General features: G+C 38.5%; 1 protein-coding gene across 2 annotated transcripts in view; it reads right to left on the bottom strand.

Moving 5' to 3' along the window:
- Nucleotides 1-18,385, bottom strand: part of CTNNBIP1 (catenin beta interacting protein 1) — a 34,276-nt gene that overhangs the window by 15,402 nt on the left and 489 nt on the right. For both annotated transcript variants that reach the window (XM_068658593.1, XM_068658594.1), the window contains exon 2: nucleotides 2,710-2,800. The gene's annotated coding sequence lies outside the window, so the exon portion shown is untranslated. The remainder of the gene's footprint in view (nucleotides 1-2,709; nucleotides 2,801-18,385) is intronic.

Below are 18,385 nucleotides of genomic sequence, written 5' to 3'. Positions count from 1 at the left end.
TTTTAAGGGAAAGTAATCTGGGTGTGGAAAGAGTTTAAAATTACACACGGGCCCTCCTGAATGAGTCAGAAATAATGCAAACTTAAGTAGCAGCTGCAGGGATAGGCTTTGCCACCCACATTACTTAGCATGAAGACAGCAGAGTGGAGAAAGCTCTATCACCAGTCCTGTCTGCAGCAGTTCCCACTGGGAAGATTTGCATTATACCCATTTGGTAGAGACGGTTGGGCTCAAAAACTTGCAGCCTGTAAATGTGCAAGGTGATGATGATTTTATTTTTTGCTATAATCAGCAAATTGCTTTCTGAAGGGGGAATAAAATGATCTCATAATTTTGTACAGCAACTCTGAGGTAAGCAGATTGGATAAGTTCCTAGGAGTGCAATTTGTGAGTGGTAACAAGTGATGTCAACAGCAAGCTAATGAACAAAGACAGTGAGCAAGAGATGTTAAGTTATATCTATCCTGAAACAGATGAAACTATAACCATTAAATCAAGATACCAAACAAGATTGAAAGGTTGAAAACGTGTGACTGGTTCTTCATGTTTAACTGATACATACTACTATTTTATTTCTTTAATACTGTTACTTGAAGCAGGAAGGTGCTGTACTAGTAGCCAAAGAACTCAATCTAGAAGAGAACAACGTAACAGAACTGTCCTGTATACATTTTTGCCTCATTTCTTCATCTGCATAGTCCCCTCTCTAATATACAGTATGTTTATACCATGAAGTCCAACTTACTTTTATCCCTACTCTACAGACAGATAGCTCTCTTTATGCCCTCATCACTGTCCCCTGCTCCCTCCCAAAAAAAAGGCATTGAATTCTTCCTCATTTTTTACTTACTGTCAATAGGGAAACTCTATTCAAGTATTGTGTGTCTCACAGTACTGTTTTGTTCTGCTAGCTTACGCCAATATATGCTGTTCCAGCATTTCCAAATTGCACCAATCTATCACTCTACAAAACACTCGGAGCAGCAAGGTTTAATAATATCATAGCTAATGGGCCTGTCTGATGGGACAATTCAGTCTGTTAGAATTTATTTAGTCCTGCAGCAGTAGAAAAAAATAATTTGAATTTCTATGTTAAAAAATGATAAAGAAAAACATACAATATTATTGGCAGTAATCACAATATTTTGTCAAATCCATGTTTGGAAACGCATGGATATCTTGACTAGTCTGACTTACAGAATCAAATGCCACAAATAAGGAGGTAATTAAAAAAATTAATCTAAGAGTTTATCATATTTGTATTTTTTCCTCGATTCTTTTGTTTGGTTCTTCATATAAATATACTCTATAATGATACCTGACATAACTCCTCACTGTTTTAGCTTTCATAGCAGCTTGCTCAGACAAATGGGCACATCTCTCCTTCCAAACCGATGCAACAGTTCTGTTATAAAATGCAATCAGTAAAATCTGGGAACAAAGACTGATAGGGCAATGAGCGGAGCAGCCAGATACAGTAAAAAAGTGCTTCGAAGTAGTTTAAAAGTACATGAATTTATACTTCTAAAGAAACTGGATGAAAAATCATGTTTACAGAAAGGTAACAGCTCGATAACACTGTATAGGAGGTCTTTTCACAGTCTCAACCCCTCCATCAGCATGTCGTGTATTACATTGAGAAAAAAAAAAAAAAAAAAGCTCTTTCTGAAGCTGAAGTGTTTTGTTTTTTCCTTTGTCCAGGAAAAAAAAAAAATCAAGACACCTGAAACATGGTAACACACCTGTGGTTTAAGAATGGAAGTTATATGGAATATCAACCAATAGGTGGCACTATCCACAAACTCCAAGAAAATGCCGCTGCTGCTTCCATGCCAGCTGGGGAGATCTGCACATTTCATCATCCCATTCATTACACATCAGATGATTTGAGAGACTGACAGTCAATAGATACAGTTATTCATTGTCTTCCAGTATAATAGTCTTCCAGTTACTTATTAACTTATCAAACTCTTAAAAAGGGATAATGAAATATTCCTATTTAAACCTGGTCCTTCTGAAGCAAGCTTGAACCAAGATGGATTCATCATGAAGCTACCTATTTAACAGGAAGGATTAAAGAATACTAAAACCTACCCCTTTGGTAAATACTTCACATTGGTAGTAGCAACATGGGGTGAAAATACACAGCATGAATCAAAAGCTACAAAAATATATGTATAAAGAGGCTAAATTAAGACTACAGCACAACAGTGCTTTGCTCTTCATACACCGCATAATTATTTTGGGTGAATTTCAGCTACCACAGCTTTTCCTACTTGACATTCAAGTAGAAACAAAAGTCTTAAGTCAATGTTGAGACTGAAAACTTTAAACCTATCTCTGTCCCTACTACATAAAGCTTTTATGAAGAATCACAGAAGAATCATATCCTTTAGGATGACAAATAATACCCACCATATGTATCATATAATTACACCAGTAAATTTCCACAACCATTTACGAAGCTAGTCTGTTCTCAGAAGTCAGCACAATCCATCTTTACAAACGAAGGACTGGAAAGTCTTATTGAAGTACTTAGCCACTTCGCTTTCTCAAGAAAGTGACATTAATATGCTATACATAATGAAATGTTACTTACCAGAATTTCCTTAAACCCACAACTCTTTCTGGTACATATATGAAGAAAGCTCCCCCACCCTGTCCCCTCCCAAACAAGTAAAATATTAAGAGATTTCCTTGCCAACATACCTGCTTCTAAAAACCACAGAAGATCAGATAATCCGTGTGTTCAGCCCCAATTAACGGTCAGATTTGGAAAAAACAGGATGGGGAAACTGCCCTGTGAAAAGAAAATGAGCAAAGCATTACAGAAATATACAAAGCCGAGAACCAGAAAAAAAACCTTCAGTATGTTTTGAATCACAGTCTGCTTTATATCCTGGTCTAGCCAAAATTCATAAAAGTGTAGGCTAGTCTGGAGTTCGTAGATCCTTTTTATTCTTAAAGAGTAAGTTTTCTTAAAGGTCAAGCCATTCTACATCTGCAAGATTTACACCCTGTCCATACCAATGACATTCCCAATCACTTGAGAATGGAATGCATTCAGCTTTGCATTCTTTAAGAAGCTTTCAGCATAAACCCCAGCTCCCTGTAAAAGCCAATAAAAGAAAGGACATGTAATTTCTTCTAGATTAAAAAAAACAGGCGTAGCTTACCAAAGATTTGAGGAAAACTAGGGAGAAATGGAAAGCATGGTGACTTTGACCAAAATTATTGTTTTCAGCTATGCATATGTTATGTGAATATAGCAATTACAAAGACTGGCAATTAAATGCTGGGCTATAAAATTCTTTTGCTCAGAACGTTTCAGACCAACCCCACTGTTCAGTCCCCAACGTCGAACAGTTACATGTGTTATTTTAGACTCGTGACATATTTCTGAACATATTTCACAACTTACGCTGGGCACATCGGCTTGGTAAGAGTTTACAACTCCTACTGCCATCACATTAGTTTATAAGACAAGCTGTTCGAGCTCACAAATGAAGTGGTAGTTCAGGTCCTCTTACGTGCAATGAAACAGTAAGGGCCTGCTACTTAGGACAGCATCACAGCTAGAACTATGTAATAATTACCATAAGCTGCTATACTTAATTAAGAGTTTCTGATTAGGGAAGATATGCATACCTGCACCATTCATTAACTTATCAAACCACTTTAAACTTATCAAACACACTCTCTGTTTTAAAATAGTCTCAGTAAGTGAAGGCAAATCTAGACAAATCCAGTTTCTTTCATGGCTGTTCACGGTGACCCCATGCAGACACCTTTACTAGCAGAGAAACAAAGACGGAGTAGCTAGGGCTACTCAACCATTCTGTACACCAGATTTATTCAAAAAAGGCTGAATTCAAGGTACCTGCTAACTTCACCCATGTGTTCTCTACAGTGGCCCTTACTAAGCAGCGCTGCAACAGCTGAGCTTTATCATGGGCTTAAAAGAATTAATTTCATTTCTCCGGAGGAGAAAAATTGCCTGCTCTATTTAAGCCATACCTCACTAATTAGTTCCCACTGTTCTTGCCCTCTAAATATGCAACGCGGTCCCAGGAAAGATTATCTACAGCACCGACAACAGGACCATTTATAGGATCTAATTGCTGCTCTCATTTCTGTAGACCTCAAAGAACCCACACAGACTGTACAAATACTCACCACACACCTGAGAGCTCCTTCCTAAAGGAGAAGATCAGCACACGGGTACTAACCACTTCTGAGATGCATTTACGTCCTACTGACAGTTCCAGCGTATTTATGGCTACCATCAGAATTCCCAATCCTCCCCTAAATTGCTAAGAATAGTCATTATGCATTTATGTTATATTTAACACCAAACACAAATTAAGAGAGAAAGATCAAATGTTTTCCTGACCCTATAAATTCAGGGGAATTCAGCTGAGAATTGAAACATACTCTACACGTCATTTTCAAGACCAGCTAGAAAGCTTAAACTGCAGATAGTCTTACTTTCAAGAAGCAACAGCCCCTTTCCAAGTCAGCAGCAGCACTAAAAACATGCTGCCTCTGTCAGATCCACACAGATGAACTCACCTCACCTTCATCACAGCAAATAAATAAATAGACCATCGAGCTTGCACACTGTACCTTGAAAAATTCTCTGTTAAACTGCAGTGCAAATCCTCTGAATAACGCACGCATTTACTGCTAAAGGCTTCCAAATGCCTGGAATAAATTATATAAATCAGGTTTCATTACTTTTTCCTAAAGGTGTGAGGACAAAAGAAAAGGCCTGGTGACCAGTCCAAAGTCACACGTCCTGCCACCTTGTTCCCAGCTATGACAACCACCAGCTCACACGTCCAGTGCTTTCCATTATACATCAACACTTCCACGTTCATCCCCAACGAACCCTAAGAAATAGGATCTAAAAATATTTCGCAACTGTGTATTTTAGGGGTGGGAGGGAAGAAGTGCAAAATATGAGAAAGAGTTTAGCAAGACAGCTGAAGGACAGCTGAATCATCACCAGGATGAGTTGTGCTCACAGCCTTGAAAGCCCCAGAGGACCTGTGTGCTAACACAGCAATCCATCCCTGCAGTACTTTTCAGCTCAGGTTAATTCTTTGGCTCTTGGAAATTTACCATCTCTAAATTCTGCTAATTCTTTGCTCACCTGTACCCACCTTCCACTCCTGCAAAGTCATTGAATCATTGCTGATTTTGCCTCTGCTGAGTTTTTTGTCCCTCTGTCTATACACAACTGGTAGCTGCTTTGTGCAGCTTGTGAATGCTGCAGGACACGGGGAGGTTGGCATCACCTGATCGTCACACAAGCCTCTCAACAACTGAACAAGTACTAAAAACAGCTGCTTGGGCTGGTCACACCGATCAGCACTTCCACCATGGAAAGTAGGATGCAGATCTCCTGGTTGCAAGATTCTGCTGAAGCCCAAGCTACACACCTTGCACTTCCACATCATGAGAAAGCATAACCAAACACCTTCCACTTAAGGTGTCATTGGAATACAAGATTATAAAACCATTTCTCAGACTTAAAATCAAAATTCTCCCAGCCCCAATGGGCTTACACTCCCATGCAAAGGCTTCAGAAAAGATAAAAACCATGCGAGGTCCTTTACCACGGAAATAAAGTAACTTTACTACACATGGTCTCCAGTTTCATTCCACACTTGTCCTTCTCTCCTAAATAATTTTGCTTCCTTACAATGCTGTACGCTTGAGTCAGAGTATTTTTTAACATACAAAAGTCTTACCAGCAGTGAAGCAATGTTTACAAGTTCAGAGTAGTCCATATGAGAGCTGGAAAGAGGTGGAAGTCTTAGGCACTATCACTTAACTCACGATGTTGCTCCAACCAGAGAGATAAATGAGTTTTTAAGCTAAAACATAAGGCATAATAATCAAAAAGAAATATGGTTTAAAATATGTACGTCACTGAATTACAACAGCTTAAGGAAATGGAACAGGCACCAGGACACAGCATGCCGAGTAAAGGATGCTGGCAGCTCAACAACAAAGAGGAAAACCAACCAGCAACTAGTTTGGCATGTCCTATAAATCAAACTGTTATCAAAGAACCACTGAATCCTGCTGTAATAGGACGAACACAGAATTAATGTTTTCCTATTCTTGTCAAATACGTTATGTTGCATACGAGAAACAATCCCACAAAATTTTGATTCTTCTCAGAAAAAAAAAAAAAAAAAAAAAAAACACAAAAAAACAGACAGGGAGATAGAAAAATACCAACAGTTATGTGCTGAAGGGATTTCCATAGCATTAACGGAACACTGGAAGGCTGCTCGTTCAAGAGAACAAATGGGATACGGGTCTAGAAGAATTTGAATCTAAAAATAAACAGAGTTGTCATCTCCCAGTTAAAAAAAGAAAGATTTAAGTGAATTAATAACAATTTCTGTGTGAACTTTTTGCTGATAAAGAGGTAGAACCCAGGATACTCAGAATCCTACTCACACATCCATTGATATTTCTTGGTCTAAGCAAAGCACTGCTGGTATTTCTGAGTACTGTCGAATTCCCAGTGATCATACCTGAATTACTAGTGCTGAAGGAAGAGGTACCAAGCGCTGGTGAAGCCATACAGGATGCCCTGTTGTATCACGGCTGGAACTGGTCTCTCCAGGTACGGGTAAGAGTTTCGCAAGGTCAACAGGAATGCTTTGGGCTGCCAAGACCTCGTCTATCTTGCAGCCAAGCACAGTTGTATTTCCCAGTGACATTATTTAATGCCTCTCTCATGAAAAAGACTCAACCGTGCATTTCAAAAGCATAGCTTTTATTTTTTTTGGCCTGAAGTAATTGTGTCTTTCACTAAACTGCGTTAAAAGACCAGATCCTACAAGTTTGTCCTGCTGCATCCAACACTGCAAAACAGACATAATTGGGTCACCTAATTTTTCCTTGTTTGGCACACATAGGGAACAAAACTTGGGCCTCATGTATTATTAATATGATTCACAAGACAGAATAATAAATGAGGAGGATCCGTATATTACAGCCAAAGCTGCCAGCCCAGCTTTACCAAAACGTAAATTTGGGTTTAAAAATGTTGTTTCCCTCCTTGAGCAGTAAACGCTGGGTCAGTAAGCAAGTGGAAAAGCTGCCCTGTTCTTCAGCACTTCATTCCTCGCTCTGCCTGCAGAAGGGCTGGGCGAGGATCACAGGAATGCTTGCTGCTTTGCAAGGCCCAACATGTGGACTGGGCAGAGCCAAGCACGTCTGACATCCCTGCTCCAGTCCCCGTTTGCCTGCCTACCAAACCGATCTGTCTGGTAGTGGAAAAAGTGTGTGCAATGCTGTCCCCTATGCAAAAGGGAGAGCAAATATCACCTTCTTCATTCAAGAAGTTGCACTTTCTAGCAAGGCAGCAAGCTAGGGATGAGAGTAAAATGGACATTTTGGAAGCAGATGTACACACGCCTGAGAACAGTTGGGCTATTTCACAAGAATGCTGCCAAGGTAGAAGAGGATTAAGTTTTTGTTTTTAACTTTTCTGCTAATGGAAACAATGCTCACCTACCTTTCCACATTGTTAGTTGAAATGTCCATCATGACAGGAAAATCTGTCACAAAAGTGAATGAGAAGACCACACTAGATGTCCCTTCAATTACTACCCTGCACACAAGAGTCCAGTATGAAGTGAAAAAATACAACCTTTCCAGGTAGGCAAGCCCCCTTTATTTTCCTAGCCTGATTTAGAACATCAAATACCCCATTTTCACTTCTTAAAAAAATGTAGACAGAAGAAATGTGAACACAAACTCAGTTTAACAGCTCTGTTTTATGAACAGATGGAAACAGCTCCTAAGGAAACTGAAGCTCGCTGGCAAGGAGTGCTTTCACCAAGCTCCTTCAGTAAAGGAGGATTCCAGCATGCAGCAATTGGAAATCACACATTTATAACTGTATTTCCCTCACTTCCACCTACACTCTTATGAATTCAAAACCTGGAAGGGTTTTTTTGCTGGGCAACACCACAGAAGGGTTTAAAATAAAGAGTTTCTAAATTACCAACGCCCCCACCCTTTAAAAAAAAAAAGAAAAAGAAAAAGAACCTAAGACAATTTCATAACACAACAAAAAAAGATATAAAAAAGAACGTTGGTAAATTTTGCATAAATCGAACTATTTAAGCACCTCACTTCATTTTAAAGGCATGCTTATTTTATGCAACAAAAAGCAACGTGAGCTTTTGTTCCTTCCAGTTCTGTATTTCCCCCACCACTGGAGATCTCCTACTGCTGACGTTCTGAACATCGCCATTTTACTGGTATTGGAAAAAAGGTGAAATGAAGCACTTTGCACAGCCTAAATTGAGGGGAAAAAAGGCAGTAAACTGTCAGTAAATGTTAGTAATGTTTTACATATTCAGTCTTAATAATTTTGAGTACTTACAGCAGCCACCTGGCGAGCTTTTTCAAATGTAGGTTACAGCTGACTACCCCTTTAATGCATTATATCATTTCTAGTAATAGCCAAAGGAAATCCAATAGGATTTTTTTTTTCTTGAATCTGGCAGGTTCTGTTCAAGGCAGCTAAAAACCTCAATTAATGGGATAGGATTATAAAAGCTCAGATAAGAAGTTAGGGTGAATAAGACCGACCACTGCAGCTTTCATTTGCACTACACAAATTGAGTTAACAGCCAGCGTGAAGAGGTCCCTTTAACTCTGTGATATCATTATCCAAGGTTAAGCTATTAGCCTCCACAGCTGTACTATTGAGTACTTCAGTGGTTAAAATATGGTCATACTGGGAAACTTGTAAGCGCAAGGGGATGCTGCACCTTTAAGCCTTGTTAATTTTCAAATGACATTTCTCAGAGAACAGCTTGAGCCCTAAAAACCTTCCAAGCTGGAGCCTAAAACCTGAAGTCAGGAACCAGAGTCTGCAAAATCCTGCTGCAAATTTTCCTCTAATTCAATCTGACTCATGACCTTCAGTCACAGGCAGCTGGAAGCTGGATTAATTCCCATCTCCAGAGGGACATGACAATGGAGAATTCATAACAGCTACCTATTTATAGGTGAACAGTAAGAACTGAAATATTTAACGTGCATTTTTCATCCTATTGTTTTATGTTAAGTATAATCTTCTGTACAATTATTGAATCTGAATCCCAGATTTTAGTCAATTTGCTCCATTTAGTCCCAATTTTTTAGTCAGCTGGAACTCCAGTGGTAGGTTCACATCTTGTAAACATTACATTTAAATTTTGAACACAACAGTACAGTCCTCCCTCTTCAAGAGGGATGGGAAACAACCCAAACCACTGCCACTTAGACATGAAAAACTACAAAAACAGGCAGTTGTGTTTTTTTTTCCTTCTTCCCCCAGTGCTGGATCACCCTCCAGAGCTTCAGAAAGCACTTCAATAGTGGTAATGAATTGCATTCAGAAAAGCTCCCCAATTTAATACAGCAGTTCTTACACCAACGCTCAAGCTACAATCCTAGCTTCATAATCACAATTTTTATGAAAATGATGCTCGTCTCCTGACCTTCAGGCACACACAAACTAGGTTTATATTTTTTTTTGGTGTACCACAGCAGCAAGCTATAAAACAGAAGACATCTATCATGCCTCCTATAGTTAAAAGAGGCAGTACAGATTTCTAGGCAGTTCACGCCAGTCAGCTTGAAGCTTCTGAAATTAAACGTAGCAACATCAACACAACTGTAAATAAGACTTTAATTTCACGTATGCATTCACACTTCAAAAAGGAATGTCAAAAAAAACAACTTTTAAAAGTCGCAAAAACTTAGCTTCAGCAGTTGATCCTCAAATTTTATCCCAAGCCAAAGAAACAACTACAGAAATATCACAATACTTTACTTCAGTCAAGATGATCTTCAACAGCTGAAACGAAGAGCGCCGCTCCTGTCCCGATCGCCAGCACCTTTCACAGAGGCTCATGCACCTATTTATAACAAAGCTACAAATCTTCTAAACAGGAAATTAGGTCATAATGATAGATAGCCAATAATTTTAACTACCAGGTATCTCTCACAAAAGAATTAGGGTTGTAAAACAAGTGTCACACGTGCCTCAAGACAAAACAATGCTTTCTACGGATCTCCTCGTAAATTCTAAGTATTCTCGCTTTTGGGAAACAAAAAACAAAGCTTCCAGCATGTGAACTCATGAGACAACTTGGGGTGCCTCTTTTGTTTTCAAGAAACTAGCTTTATTTGAGTAGTTGGATTTTAACTTGAATCAAACTAGTGAAAAAAATGAGCACCATAATTTTATCAATACCCTACAAGAATGAAATTATTTTCCGTATCTCTCTCCCATTTTATGTAGTTGGCATGCTGCACACATCAGACATACATATCCATACAACATCTCCCTCAATGAAGTACCATAATTTTGGGCTATTAATTATGGTCACCAATGACAGACTCTTGCAGCACATGTCTATCCCATGTTCATTTCAGGAACTGACCCAAGGGGCAATACACAACATGCACAAAGAAGATCAAGGCCAGCAACTGTGGTCACATCATCTTCTTGTAAACTCAGCTTTATGACCGAAGTCATGCTTTCAAAGAAGCTCTGCAAGAAGTCGTAACACTGAACCTGCAAACTTCTGAAGACTTACAGATCATTCATTACCTGCAAAACTGGGTTTTCCTGGAGACTGCCATTAATATTACAGAAAACCAAACTCAACAGGCTACAAAAAAAAAAACAACTTAATTCATAGGGCATAAAGACTTTACACTATAAACACTAATAAACAATTAGTTGACTGGAGAAGCAAGAAATTGGTTCAGTCTTCCTAATGACCCTAAAAAAAAAGCCTACTGTGCCTACATTGTACTTCCATGCAACGAAATACAATGTCAAAATTGATGCAAGTAGGTATAAATGCCCTAGGTAGGATGTTTTTTCTGAATTCCTCAGTAATTCTCAAGTGGCTTGAAATGGAACATGAAACGCATGAACAATCACACATTCAGAACTACCAGGCAGCACTAATGGAAAAACACTTCAGCATCTGCTGTGTTTCCAGCCAGCTTCAATACTGTATTTGCGTTCGGATTTTTAAATTAAACTGCTCTGTTAACCTCTGGCTAGCGCAAAAATTTGCAGCCTCGATCTTTGTTAGCAAAAAGGCAAGTGACACTGCTAACAGATCACAAACCCATACAGAACAGTCTAAAACCAGAACACGCAGAATCCCAGGAAGTATCTGCAAGCAGTTAAACTAACAATAACATTTAATTTTAATTTACACGCATGCCCCCCCCTAAAATAGAAGTACCACGTTTGGAGTCAAGCTGCCTGTGGTCTAGCAACCAACTTCGCAGCAGCTTAAGCACACGGCATTGTTATATTTAACCAGAAATGGCAGACACCACGAGCAATGCCTACTGCAAGGATTTCTCCCCACTATCCCACTTGCTGAAGCACCATTATATTTATAGGCAGTACTTTGGTACTCATCAGCATACTATCTTTCTACAGATGCCTAGCATATTAGGGATAGCTTTCAATTTAAAACATGACTTATGGTGCCCTGTAATTTGTACTGACATCTGAACACCATTAATGCCAGATCATATGCATTTAACACTGAAAATACCTACAGCTCTTTTATAGTCGAGAGATTATGGCTAACCAGATTTTTTGTAAGCAATTAAAACGTGAGCTGTTATTAGGTTGCTATTTAGCATTTTAATGTTTTGCAATACTCTATCAAAGTACAGTGTTAGGACCAAGGACACTTTCAGATTAATAGCTGTTGACTACCAAAATTGCCTAACCACTGGCTATAACAGCATGTAATATTGTTCTGGCCTCACACATCAATAACATTTGCTGTAAACGAGCAACAAATAAACCCCTTACAACACCAACTTATCTTGCCCCTTCAGAGAAAAAAAAATGAACACCATAACCCTTTTGCATCCCTTTCTGCATGGATGCTCTGCATAAGCAAAGAAGTCAAGTGCTTTCAGTTTTGAACCTACATAGTTCAGGTTTTCAAACCCTTTGGAGCAGTATTTCATTAATACTTCTTGCTCAAACTAAGACTTAATGGCTATTTGTCTAATACAGATATGTTTCTGATCCACCTGTTTTCCACTGACCCCAACACAGAACCTGTCTCTTGGTGATCTGGTAGCATCTTTATTATTGGATGATATGGGAAAGAGACCCTTCTTGCTCCTAGGACCCTCATAAAAGAATATTAATTGAAAAGTTTCTTGGTAATGTTTGATAAATTGGTCTGACTGGCTGTTCTAATCACATCTACAGAAGTATACCAGTTTGCCTACTTCCTGAAGGATCTATTAAAAAAGCAAAACAAAAGGATTTTTGTTACTCTCTTTAGGTCAACAGAGAGAAAGAAAAAAAATTATAAAAACTTATCAATTAAAGAGAGGATTTAATGTTCACAAGCTTGATACAAATTCCTAGTTACAACCCAATTCCACTGCAGATGTTTTGCTATCTATGGTTTTTGGTAAAGAGGAATTACAAGGACGGAACTCCTGCCTTCAAGAGACTTCCTATTTCTCAGGAACAGGGATGCAATTTCCTTCCTCCCTAGCCACAATTTTGTATGTAAAGGTAATTATATTAGCCCTGAACTGTGAAATAACTCTGTATGAGGTCATTGTTTGACAGCAGAAATCACTCGTTAGCACTGCCCTACTAACATACACACGGGCTGGAGAGAAGTAAATACTGACTACAGGAGCTTCAAGCGTTGTATGAAGGCCCAGTCAGCGCTGGACCAGCCAGTGTCAGAGTCCCAAAACAACTGGAAGAATCACAGGCTAAGGTAAGATCGAGGGCACTCACATGTTAAAGGCAACCAACCTGAGCTTCACGGAAAACTGACAGCAGAACTGCCTGGCAGGTTTGATTTATTCAAAGACTGACAGTAACAAAGATAAATACTTAAACCTGATTGTTTCAAGATCTTCTAAATATGTAGAGTTCAGTACGTCTACAGGATAAATGTCTCTCCTTCCACTAAGAACGGGAGCATCATAAAGATGCAATAAAACATATTTTGATTAATCAAACTCCAATATATACGAATTATAACAAAAGGTGTTAGCTCAGAGACCATTAACAACAACACTCAAGACAAGGCAGCTTCTTCTCTGGGTTAAAAGCACCAGGAGATCTCACACCGCTCCAGAAAGCTTCCCTGAGGAAGATGCTGCATGCAACAGCCACCTAATTTAAGGCAGATTGAGAAAAGAGAATTACTGAAGCTGAAGGCAGATTTCTACACTTTCCAAACTGTTAGCGCAATTACAGCACATCTTTATTAACATCAACCAAAGGAAGGAGCTTGTAGCAGTTATGTCAAAAATCACAGCTACTAAGAACAATGAAATAGACATATTAAAAACAAAGTGCCAAAATTGTATTTCTTCACACACACACTATTTATTGCACATACAGAATCTTACTTAAGGTTTAAAATATCTTTTGTAAGAGCTAGTGAACTAAATCATGGCAGTAAAACATAAAATTGTTGCAAAAAGGTTTATGTGATTTGTGAAAGATGCATTTTGCAGTCTTCTGGAGCTGCTAAATAAAGTTTCAGTGATAACATTTCTGTTAAAAAAAAAGTAAAATACATTTGTGACCTCTGGAGTTAAGCAAACTCTTTCACAAATTCCATATAAACCAACGAGTATTATTTGGCATCTACATACATTCCTGGAAAAAAAAAACAGCTAAGCAGACTTGAATGCTCCTATTTTTCTCAATTTGGCATCAACTCTTAAAGTTAATTATATTTTAAGTGTGTTATTGCTGATTATTTCTGCATAAACATTCAGTTACTGTGTTTATCTTGAAGTTTGATACTGCATCCCCAGACCGACTGAGCAAGCCACCAGGACACAATGAAATTACCAGCATCCCATACAAGATCCAGCACAGAGTTAAGAATCTATTTAAATGAGGATGGTAACAGATACCAGAGGTGAGCAGAACCACACTATCCCCTTCTCATTTCTACAAAAAGCCTTTATCAGTAATTTTACTTGAAACTGTTTCACCCTTTCCACTGCCATTCTACAGAACGTCTGTAGCAAAAATTTAGGTCACGCTTCCTTTAAGCGCGCATGGGTGCCTGTACACGTACGCTTACTTAAAGCTCAATGAAATTAATTAAAAGCTCCTCACTGACTTCAGTGTGCACTGAATCAAGACCTGGATGAGTTCACAGGCAAAACAATTACACTTAATTAAACATCACAACATTCTTGCGACTTAGTCAACTCATTTTTACAGAAGGATAAACTGAGTCAGAAAGTTTCAGAGCTTGGTCATGGTCATAAGCAGAGCTGATTACTTCAGTTGCTTCCATATTTGCTAGTTATCCTCATAATATATTGAGAAAATAGTCATTCTAAAAAACAGATACATGTTTGGTCTAAATATTTGCAGGAAATAGAACATCCTGAGTCAAGTGTAGTGTTATACAAACCTATTGGCTACGTTTCTGTTCCCTGATCAATAAATAGTTGCTACAAGTCAGTCACAGGAGTTCCACAAATCCAAGTAGAATTTTTTGGTTCCCCCTCCACAGCATTTTATCTACAGATGATTTTTTTGTTTGTTCATTTCTTTGTTTTAATGCTAAAATAGCATAACAACACACAAAAAAAATCACAATTACCAACAAAAAATACACTTGTGGATTTGATATTCTGTAAAACCCCAAAAACACTAGAAAAGTAGAATTACACCTCCTTTACTCACACGGACACAAACTGTGTATAAACACTGTAATGTTCTATCAAATCAACAAGTGTGAGCAGAAACCAGCAACTCCCCTTCCTCATTTTAAGGAGTACCGTTACGTAACGTTTCCCCAACGCTGAGTCTGAAAATAAATCCCACAGCTAGAAGAGTATTCTCCTTATTCAATCATCAATTGAAGGTTTTCAGTTATTTTTCCTGATCTTTTCTCACCTATTAACTTTCCGTAGTTCTACTCATTCTGGTCTTTCTTTTTTTTCTTTTGAAAAAGCTCATGGTCAGGCCATGGCTCTTTAAAAGGAAAAAAACTCTAAGTCCCATCTGTTCTTAGAGCTACAACATCATCAAGAACAGTAACAGAATGCTTTGCTTTTTTCTAAATGAAGTCAAGTTTGTTGGTACAAAGTTTTTATTAAATTTAAAACATATATTTATTATTTCTCCCATGTACTTACAAGCAAGACCATTAGACTACCATCATTTCTTAGGGTGTGGAGTGGGTGACAAAATGCTTTCATTATACTAATTTACATTTTTGTGTGCATCGGCGTCAAAATATTAACATCTTCTGGGACTATTCGCCTACTTGTATACTTGCAAGAGCTTTCTTGAAATTAAATTAATGAATACCATTAATTTTGCAGCAAATCAGAACACTCAAACTAAAAAAAAACTCTAATACCTGTGATACAAAGAGTTATTTCAAACTAAAATTTAAAAATAGGCATCATAAATAAGAATTAAACCATCTAAGCAGAAACTGCACATAACACAGAAGACAAAAAATATTTACAGACATAACTTCAGAAAGAATCTTACAAGGTATGATGGATTTTAGTTAATCTATTGGAAAAATATACAGGACTAACTGCTTTCTAAAGAGGGCTCAATCAAAACTGTTATGTGCTATGATTTCTTCGCTGTTCTTGACATGTTTGTTACAAACTAAAATTTATTTTTGGCTGAATATCCAATCATACCATTTCTGAAGTACCATTTTGAACAGTAATAGTTTAAATAAAGAACATGATTGACTGGCTGCATCATCCCTGTTAAAATATCTGGAAACTTAGCAGAAAGTCATTTACTCTCACTATCTGCAAACTGAATTATAACCACCCTCTTGCTATACATTTTGGGCAACTCCCGTAATGCAAATATTTGGCATATTTCTTGGGATTACAATTTTTACAATTAGAAACACTAACATCAGGTCCAATCACTTGTAGAGCTATGACAGCTGCTACTACCTTTGCTGCATTTCAGCAGGAAATCCAATCTGATGACAGCTTGCAATAAAAGGAAATGCAGCTTTGCATCCACATGCATGGAAATATTTCTGAAGATACCTAATCCTTTCTTTTTGAAAAAACTACTGGAAGTTTCTCCATGCATATTCAACAGCAGCTTCCAAAAGCCTCTTGTTTCTCCGTACACGCTCCACTTTGGTGCATTTTTGACACCTAAAACTAGGTCAGATGCTCAGGATGCTTTGTAGTTAACAACAAACTTACGAACTGAAATATTTACTAAAAATGACAAGTGTACACATTAGTTATTGATAAACATTCTGGAGAGAAAAAAAATCGTATTACACTAATAGATTTATTTCTTTACACAAGTAGTTTCCTAAGCAAATCATCAATCATGAATGTTAGTCACACCTTACCAAATACATGCAGTTGTTAGGTTTATTTGCTTGTATGCAACCACAGACTAATTTTTAGCAATAGATGTGTATCAGTCAACGTTTGCAATTACAAAATTTTGTTTCAGTTCGGTTGTGTTCGTTAGAGAACAACAAATTGTTTTGGAAACCTCCCTTCTCTTGCAAAGCAACTTTACTGAGACACCCAGGATGGCACAGAAAGAAGTTCATAGAACTACAGACTGCCCACAAAACTGGGATTTGTAATTTCCTTTTTGCACTCCCCTATTCCTTAACATTCCTGTTATATATTTATGAAAACGTATTAGTATTAACCAGTTCTTGTTAAGATGACAGAGGCTTCAATTCGTATTGCAAAGAAAAAAAAAAAAAAAAACTCTTAGCCCACACACCTACAGTGCTTGTGCAATAAATAAGAGCTCCTATACACAACTGCAAACAGGCATCCAAGCAAGTAACAACCGTGGTATATCTGATATGAATTTATTACACTATCAGGCTATGGGAAGATTTTCCTGATGAGGAATTCAGTCTTCCCATTTGGCTGTCAAAGACGACAGAAAGCTTTTATGTCCTATAAGACTTTCCCTAATCTCTGCTGCAATGTTGAAAATGAATTGAACCAGAGATACTGCTTTGAAGCAGTTTTGGGTAAGCCATAATAACACTTCAGCCAATCCACTATCAGTTAACTTGTTAAAAATGGCCTTGCTCTTTCATTTGCTTAATCCTACAGGCTTCCGCGCAGATTTCCACTCTCATCAAGCACCACATAAAGTAAGAGAGCAGGCAAATCAGCTTAGCAGCAACTCTAAATTGTACTGAGGAAGATGCCAATTTCTACCAAGGGGCAAGAATTACGATAGAAGAGATGATGCTTTTCCAGCTAGTGCCAAAGCAAAGGAACTCCAGTGTATCTGAAGTACACCTGCCACTATTTCCTATCTGTATTCATTTTTCAAGGCAGACAGTAGCTTTTAGATTAATAAGAAAATAAGCCCGCATTTACAAAAGCTCAATACTTGAGCTTTCTGTACACCCCTTCACTTTGAAGGCCTCTACTTCTAAACTAAACTTCTTTAGGTATAAGGTTTAGCCTCACTCTTCACCATTTACACGATGTTTCTCTTTCAGAGGGCTACTTCACATGTCACACATGATGTCCAGAAGCATCAAAAGAAGTTGATAGCTTACAAGTTCAGTGACCAACAAGAACTAAACAGAAAATTTGGATGATGTTAATTTATTGAAAAGTGATGTTCCCAAAATTCTCAAGGGAGATGGCTATCGCCATACCAGAGGCAAGTCTGGTCAGAAAACTAAATAAGCAAACCTAAGTTGCCTCCAGTGTCTGGTTTGTTAGCGTGTTGTGTTTTTTTTTTTCTTTTTTAACCATCACATCTGCAGAATGTCTTGCTCTCATCCCACAGAGCATCAAAGCTTACTTTGCTAAACGTACCAGGATGAGGAACGGTCAAATAAAAGATGATATACAACAGACCAAAACATCCCCTTCTTGAGGGAGAGAGAAAGCAAACGCAAGCCTGCAAGTCAAATGCAGGCTGATGCAGCGCATCTGGACGTTGAGCAGAAGCTACCATCACCTCCCAGCTGCTTCCAGAGCACAATTTGTATTCTGATTTAGAAGCAAAGCTGCTCGTGGATCTGAGAGAAACAAAACTACAGCGAGCCTGCGGATGCTGTCCATTTTTACACCAAGCAGAAAGTTACGGAGCGCTGCTTCGGATGCTCTAGAAGGTATCTAATAAGCGAAGGCGCCTAATGAATTAAACCCCGAGCTGGGTGAGGTGTTAGCACGGAGGTTCCCTGCGCTCCACCCCGGCTCAGACCGCAGCCTTTGGGAAGCAAAGGGCGGCTGCCTGCTGCCGTACGGCCCACGGGCGTGCCACCTGCCCCGGCACACCTGGAGCACCGGGACGAGGGGACCC

This window comes from Anas acuta, chromosome 22, assembly GCF_963932015.1.
Source record: "Anas acuta chromosome 22, bAnaAcu1.1, whole genome shotgun sequence".
Classification (NCBI taxonomy): domain Eukaryota; kingdom Metazoa; phylum Chordata; class Aves; order Anseriformes; family Anatidae; genus Anas; species Anas acuta.
The sequence above is the reverse complement of the archived record's forward strand: the minus strand, read 5'-3'. Positions and strand labels throughout refer to the sequence as shown.